This window comes from Benincasa hispida, chromosome 4 (genome assembly GCF_027475165.1).
Source record: "Benincasa hispida cultivar pf3 chromosome 4, pf3_genome.v1.1, whole genome shotgun sequence".
Classification (NCBI taxonomy): Eukaryota; Viridiplantae; Streptophyta; class Magnoliopsida; order Cucurbitales; family Cucurbitaceae; genus Benincasa; species Benincasa hispida.
In genome coordinates, this window is record NC_143481.1 from 16,154,312 (window position 1) to 16,160,311 (window position 6,000).

A 6,000-nucleotide genomic window follows, 5' to 3' on the forward strand; every position below is an offset into this window, starting at 1 on the left:
TTTATATTTGAAAGAGATGAAGAACTTGCCTTTGCCTTCCACAAAATTGGAGATTCCTCTTAGAAAGAGACATGCATGGCCTATGGATATACAGCACGCTATAAAGACAAACTAATCCAAACAATTAATGGAAATGTAAGCCAAAATCTATTTGGATTAAAATCGAAGAATCTTTTTCTTATAGTTCATTGAAGATTCCACCCTTCCTTCACAAAAGTGAAAATACAATTCTAACTTTTGTATGGATTTCTTCTCTTTACATTTTAATCCACAATGTTAGGTATCACAGCACAGAAAAGGTAGTAAACTAATATACTACAATAGGAGGGGAAAAATTTCACTAAAAACAAGCAATTCAAGATACTGACATGATAATATAGAGATTACACATTGCTAGAAATATATTGATTCACTCTAAATTTGAGACTGCATTTGATTTTATTTCACCGCAAGTTTCTATACTGTGGAGATTACAAATGGCTCTCACATTCTCGTGCTATAAATTATCGTTCAAGAAGTCCAATGATGGCTACACATTGACTTATATCAACTACAAAAATTGAATGCAAAGAATACAATAAAAATAAATTCATAATGAAGAAGGTTTGATCCTCTAAATCTCACAAAGTAAGACTATCGCATTAACCCAACAAAAAATGCAATATATTTAAAAGGAAAGCCACTATATTTTGAATTGGTACTTTATGGTATTAAGTCACAACATCCTAGTTTTATTTTTATAGCATTGGAAACATTCTTTTGCAATAAGGAGAGTTTGAAACAATGTGAGACAATGCATCCGACATCTCAACTGTGGTAGCATTTCTTTGTCCGTCGCTTGGGACATCATCGTGACGCTCTAGTTGGCATCTTGATGTTGTCCTCTATGATTTACCTATTTCAACTTTTGACGTACAAATCTAACAAAATTCTCTAATTAAAATTAGACTTTCTATACTGGTAGTCTAATTAAATAGGCCAAATTACAATAATATCTCAAATCCTCCATTTTTTTTTTTTTTTTTTATGGATGACCTAATGGATTACAATATTATATAAAAATCAAATCCAAAATCCATGACACCCTATTAATTAAATTGGTTTTTTTTTTTTTATAAAAAAAATGGTTTATTTTTCTCACTCCTCCTTAATTACCCCATTCTTTTCTCTCCCATACCCACCACCCATGACACCTTCCCCATCTTCTCTACATATTTTTTTGTTCAGCTTGATTATAGTAAAATTGCAATAGTAGATAAATGTTGAATATGTATACTATCCAAATTGGTTTTATTAGTCCATTTATTTTACTAGTAATGACTCACGTGCAATGTATGTGTTGATGAATTTTATAGTTTATTATTTTTTAAATATTTTTTGTAAAGATTTAATGTGAATGTTGAAAATTTATTCATATTTTATCATTAGTTAATCATGCTAATTAAGTATATTGAAATAACTTTTACTACTCTCTATACTTTATAAATATATATGACATAATAAAATCTCCTTCTAAGAATAAAAATAATATTGTAAAATTAGAAATAGATATAGAGATTCAAAATCTAACACTAGAGACACTCAAGTAGTGGTGTTCCGTTGACATAAAATGTACTTATTTGACTTCAAATTTAGCTTTCATTTATCTAAATCAATTTCGTAAAGTAAAAACATGAAGAACCTCCTTTATTATTCTAATGTCTCTCAACGAACATGGATCACATCCATACATGAATGAATACATTCATTCGATGTGTAATCTGTAACGCCTTGAGTTTAGAAGGGGGACATAAATGAACCGAGATCACATCTGAATGAGAGGGATCTTGAGGACATGAAAGAATGTTTAAGAAAGGTTTAAAAGAATTGAAACACTACAAGAATTTTGGGCTTTAATGTAGGTTGACAACCAATTTTGAAGATCGCGTTATAAAAGGTCTTTAATGTCGGTTGTCTTTAATGTCAATTTTAAACCGACATTGTACACCATCTTAAATATCGATTTAAAATCGACATTAAAGACCTTTTATAACACGATCTTCAATGTCGGTTGTCAATCGGCATTAAAAGACCTTTAATGTCGGTTTTAAACCAACATTGTACACCATCTTCAATGTCGGTTTTCAATCGACATTAAAAGACCTTTAATGTCAGTTTTAAACCGACATTAAAGACCTTTTATAACACGATCTTCAATGTCGGTTGTCAATCAACATTAAAGCCTTTTAATGCCAGTTTTAAACCGACATTAAATGCCAGAATTATTGTCCCCTTTTTTTAAATGTCATTGTCCAATCCATTTTTAATGTCGGTCAAAAAGTTAAAAACGACATTATAATTATTTATCCACAAACAAGAATTGTTTTTATATACTAAGATCTCAACAAACACAAAAAATTTAAATCTAAGTCTTGTTCACAAAGCTCGAATAATAGTTAGCTCCCAAAGAGAGAATAACAAAATTTATACTTACAAAGTAGTAGTTGGCTGTTTACATATAAAAAAAAATCCCAAAATAAAATCTTAATTGCTTTTGTATATACAACTTAACTTTCAATAAATACAAAAAATTAACTAAAGATTGAGAGAACTGGTTGTCTACTTTGGAATGTTATTACTATCCCAAAAAATCTGCAAAGAAGACATGCTTGCTTAAGTATATAAAATCAAGAATAATTTAAAAATAAATGAATCATACTAAAAGAAATTACATGAAGTATGGAAACTATATTTATACAAACTTACCAAAAGGAATAAATGCAAAACTTGCTATTCTTTTCTCTATGCTATGGATGAGTTTGTTATGTCTTCTATCTAGAACCTCCCTTTACTTGTGCGAGTGACGTCATATGAGAGTGTATAAACAAAGAAATATAAGTTGCGTTAATATAAGCAATTTATAAATAACGAAAGAAATGAACTCAACCCATAAACAACTACCATAGTTGCACAAGAGTCATTGTAACGATCCCAAATTTCAATGTTAAACTAAGGAACATTACTATATTTTAATCTACAACTAACTTTATAACTCTTATGTTTTAAAAAAATTTCGGCAACATGACAGTACTACCACAACAATACAAAAAAAATTTACTTTAACACTTGTTCAAAGAAATGCACTTCCAACAATATTCAAATAACAATCTTTTCTCAATAGAACTACCAAAGTTTCCAGAACACTAATACTCAAACCAACTACCTAATCAAATTTGACAAAAACAATATATCTTAAAACTAAGAGAAAAGACAAAAATATATCTTATAGGATTACAAAATAATAAGATAGAAAAAAATACAAAACATCCCAAAAAAATACACTAAGAAACCTAACTACAACAACCACAAAAACCTATTTAAAAAGCTTTCGGTCACAAGAATAATTCTAAGAGAAACAACCAAATGAATTACCCACCACCTATAGAACATAAAATAGAAAATCTCAAAGGAATAGCTATACAAACATATCAATAACTATCTTTTATTAGGCATTTTATTAAAAAGAAGGGTTTGGAGAATCAAACAAACATATCCTTTACTAGGCATTTGATTAAAAGAAAACATATAACTTAATTTAAACTTCTACATGTATACTAAAAAAGAATACCTTCTCAAGGAAGCACAATATGCAAAGCGCTCTCAATTGATTGAAGAAAATATCAATAATTATATTTTTTACAAGGCATTTTACATGCTTAACCTACAAACAGAACACTCCAAGACATTAAACATTACATGAAAAATTGTAGAGGGTTGTACTAATTGTAAGAAGAAAATGTATTTGCATTTTAGTAACTAGAAAATGTAGCTACAAAGCCTAAACCAATGAGGCTTTCATCCTATCACACACTAAGGATATACTTCAAATTTTTTTATTTATTTACTAGTGTTAGAGCCAAAGATTAAACAAAAGAGAAAAGAGTTCTTGAGTTAATGATTCTAAAGACTAAAATAATCAAAAGGCTCTTGAAGTAAGAAAACCAAAGTCCCAATGTTAGAACTTAGTTCGAAATCTAATTTAGAGACTCAAGAAGTATGCGGAATAGGTAATCTTACCCAAAACAATTTCAAACCTCAATTCATACACCTCGGACCAAGTCTAAACTATAGTTAAAACATATCCATGAGTTAATGACTAATTTATAGTACCTAAATCTAATCTAAAAAGATCTAAAAAGAGTTTTCAACAACTAAAACTCACCAAAACAAAAAGATTGCACAAAAAGGGTTAGATCCTACAACACAAATTCTAGTCCTTGGAGAATGCTTATGCTTCGATTCTAGAAATGATTAAGAGTAAAGATCTTGAATAAGACATAATTGTAAGACAATCCCAATACATATTATTTCAGCATGAAAACGAAATAAAAAAATTAGCAGACTCTACTTTTTTAGTTCCAGCATAAAAACCCTTTTCCTATAAATGAGTGCATACGTTGTAACATATAAATACACATTAAACTGAAGGATTGTAACCAATGTAAACTTCTCTCATCTTTTCCTCTTTCCTCCTTTTCCTCTTTCCTCCTTTTCCTCTACCCCTACTATACTTTCCTTCTACCTTGTATTTGTGCACATAATTGTAAGATGGCAATATAATAGAGAACTTCCAAACCCATATCAAGAAGTTTCAACAAAATCAATAAAAAAATTACAACACTAAAGACATATGAGTTAAATCAATTACAAATTATCTAAAACATACTTTCAAACATCCAAAATACATTTTTAATCAATGATCAAATCAAAACACTTGAAAACATATCTTTATAAAAAATTTACATTGTGGAAAGGATGCAGAAAATACTCACCTTGATCAATAATCCTATGCTGTTTTTTCATATTTTTGCTGCTATTTTGAGTTATTTTCCAATGTAACTATGCCCATTTGTTCAATCGATATAATCTCTATGAATTGATCATCCTAAGCGTCATATCAGCCTAAAATAGTAGCTATATGCCCCATAGCTAGCACAAAACAACTGAAATGGATGAGAAAGACTTAAAAAACCATTTACGTAATTCAGACTTCCAAAACTGAAAAAATATTTACATTCCAAAAAGTATAGTATAAAAATAGAGAATCAATCAAGAAAAGATAAATAAATAGAGAGGCAATTCTAACCTTTTAAGATAAAGTGGAACAACACAAAATATTTTCTGATTCATCCTTAGCCACAATGTGGCAAGCATCCATCCAGTTTCCTGAAATTCGATTGAAAGTAAGATAATGGTGTTGCTTTCTGCGAAAGGTAAAGTTACTTTGTTTAAAGACACTACCCATGATTCATTGTACATAAATAGTTATTTCACAAACTCTGTTGTGTTGGGGAGATGAATCTAAAGAATATCTAACCCCATAAACATTCTCTTCAGAGTCAGTAGACATGTCAAATGTGTCGTCCTTCTGTCAAATTAAACCAAAAATATAAATATAAACTCAAAATTTTAACTAACGAAATCAACTAATTGCAAAAATTACCCAAAACTCAAAAGTAAGAAAACAAGCAAGAACAATCACAAAAAAAGATTTCAAAAAATAACAACAGAAATAATAGGGATTGAAACAGAACAAATCCTCGCGAACCCATCGAAGGGCACTTTTATTGAGTCCTTCGATAAACATTCTACCACCTCCCGTTCAATTTTTGAATCGTGCAACTGCCAAAATCAAATCGCAGACAATTCTACATCTCAAGCTAAAATCTTCATCAGAAATTACCACGAACTCACACTAGAATCGAACATGTAAAGCTCACTGCACGAAAAATGTCGACAAAAAAGCAATGTCGGTCGGTAAAAGTCTACAGTTACACAGAGTATTTATATTTATTTGATAAACAAAAACAAGTTCATCTTCATTGATTATTCAAGCCCTAAAATCAAAACAAACTAATAAGATTTGTTTCAAGTAGTACGCCAGAGAAATTCACTATATATAAACAACACAAATTTCCCTTTTCAAAAACAAAAAAACAACAGAAATTATACCTCTATCAC

General features: G+C 29.6%; 1 long non-coding RNA gene across 1 annotated transcript; it reads right to left on the reverse strand.

The window, feature by feature from the left end:
* Positions 1-2,449: 2,449 nt before the first annotated feature.
* On the reverse strand, positions 2,450-5,165 carry LOC150036528 (uncharacterized). Its single transcript, XR_016529302.1, has 2 exons — positions 2,746-5,165; positions 2,450-2,631 (listed from the first exon to the last, which is right to left on the reverse strand). It is a non-coding gene; the product is annotated as an uncharacterized LOC150036528 (long non-coding RNA).
* Positions 5,166-6,000: the final 835 nt, after the last annotated feature.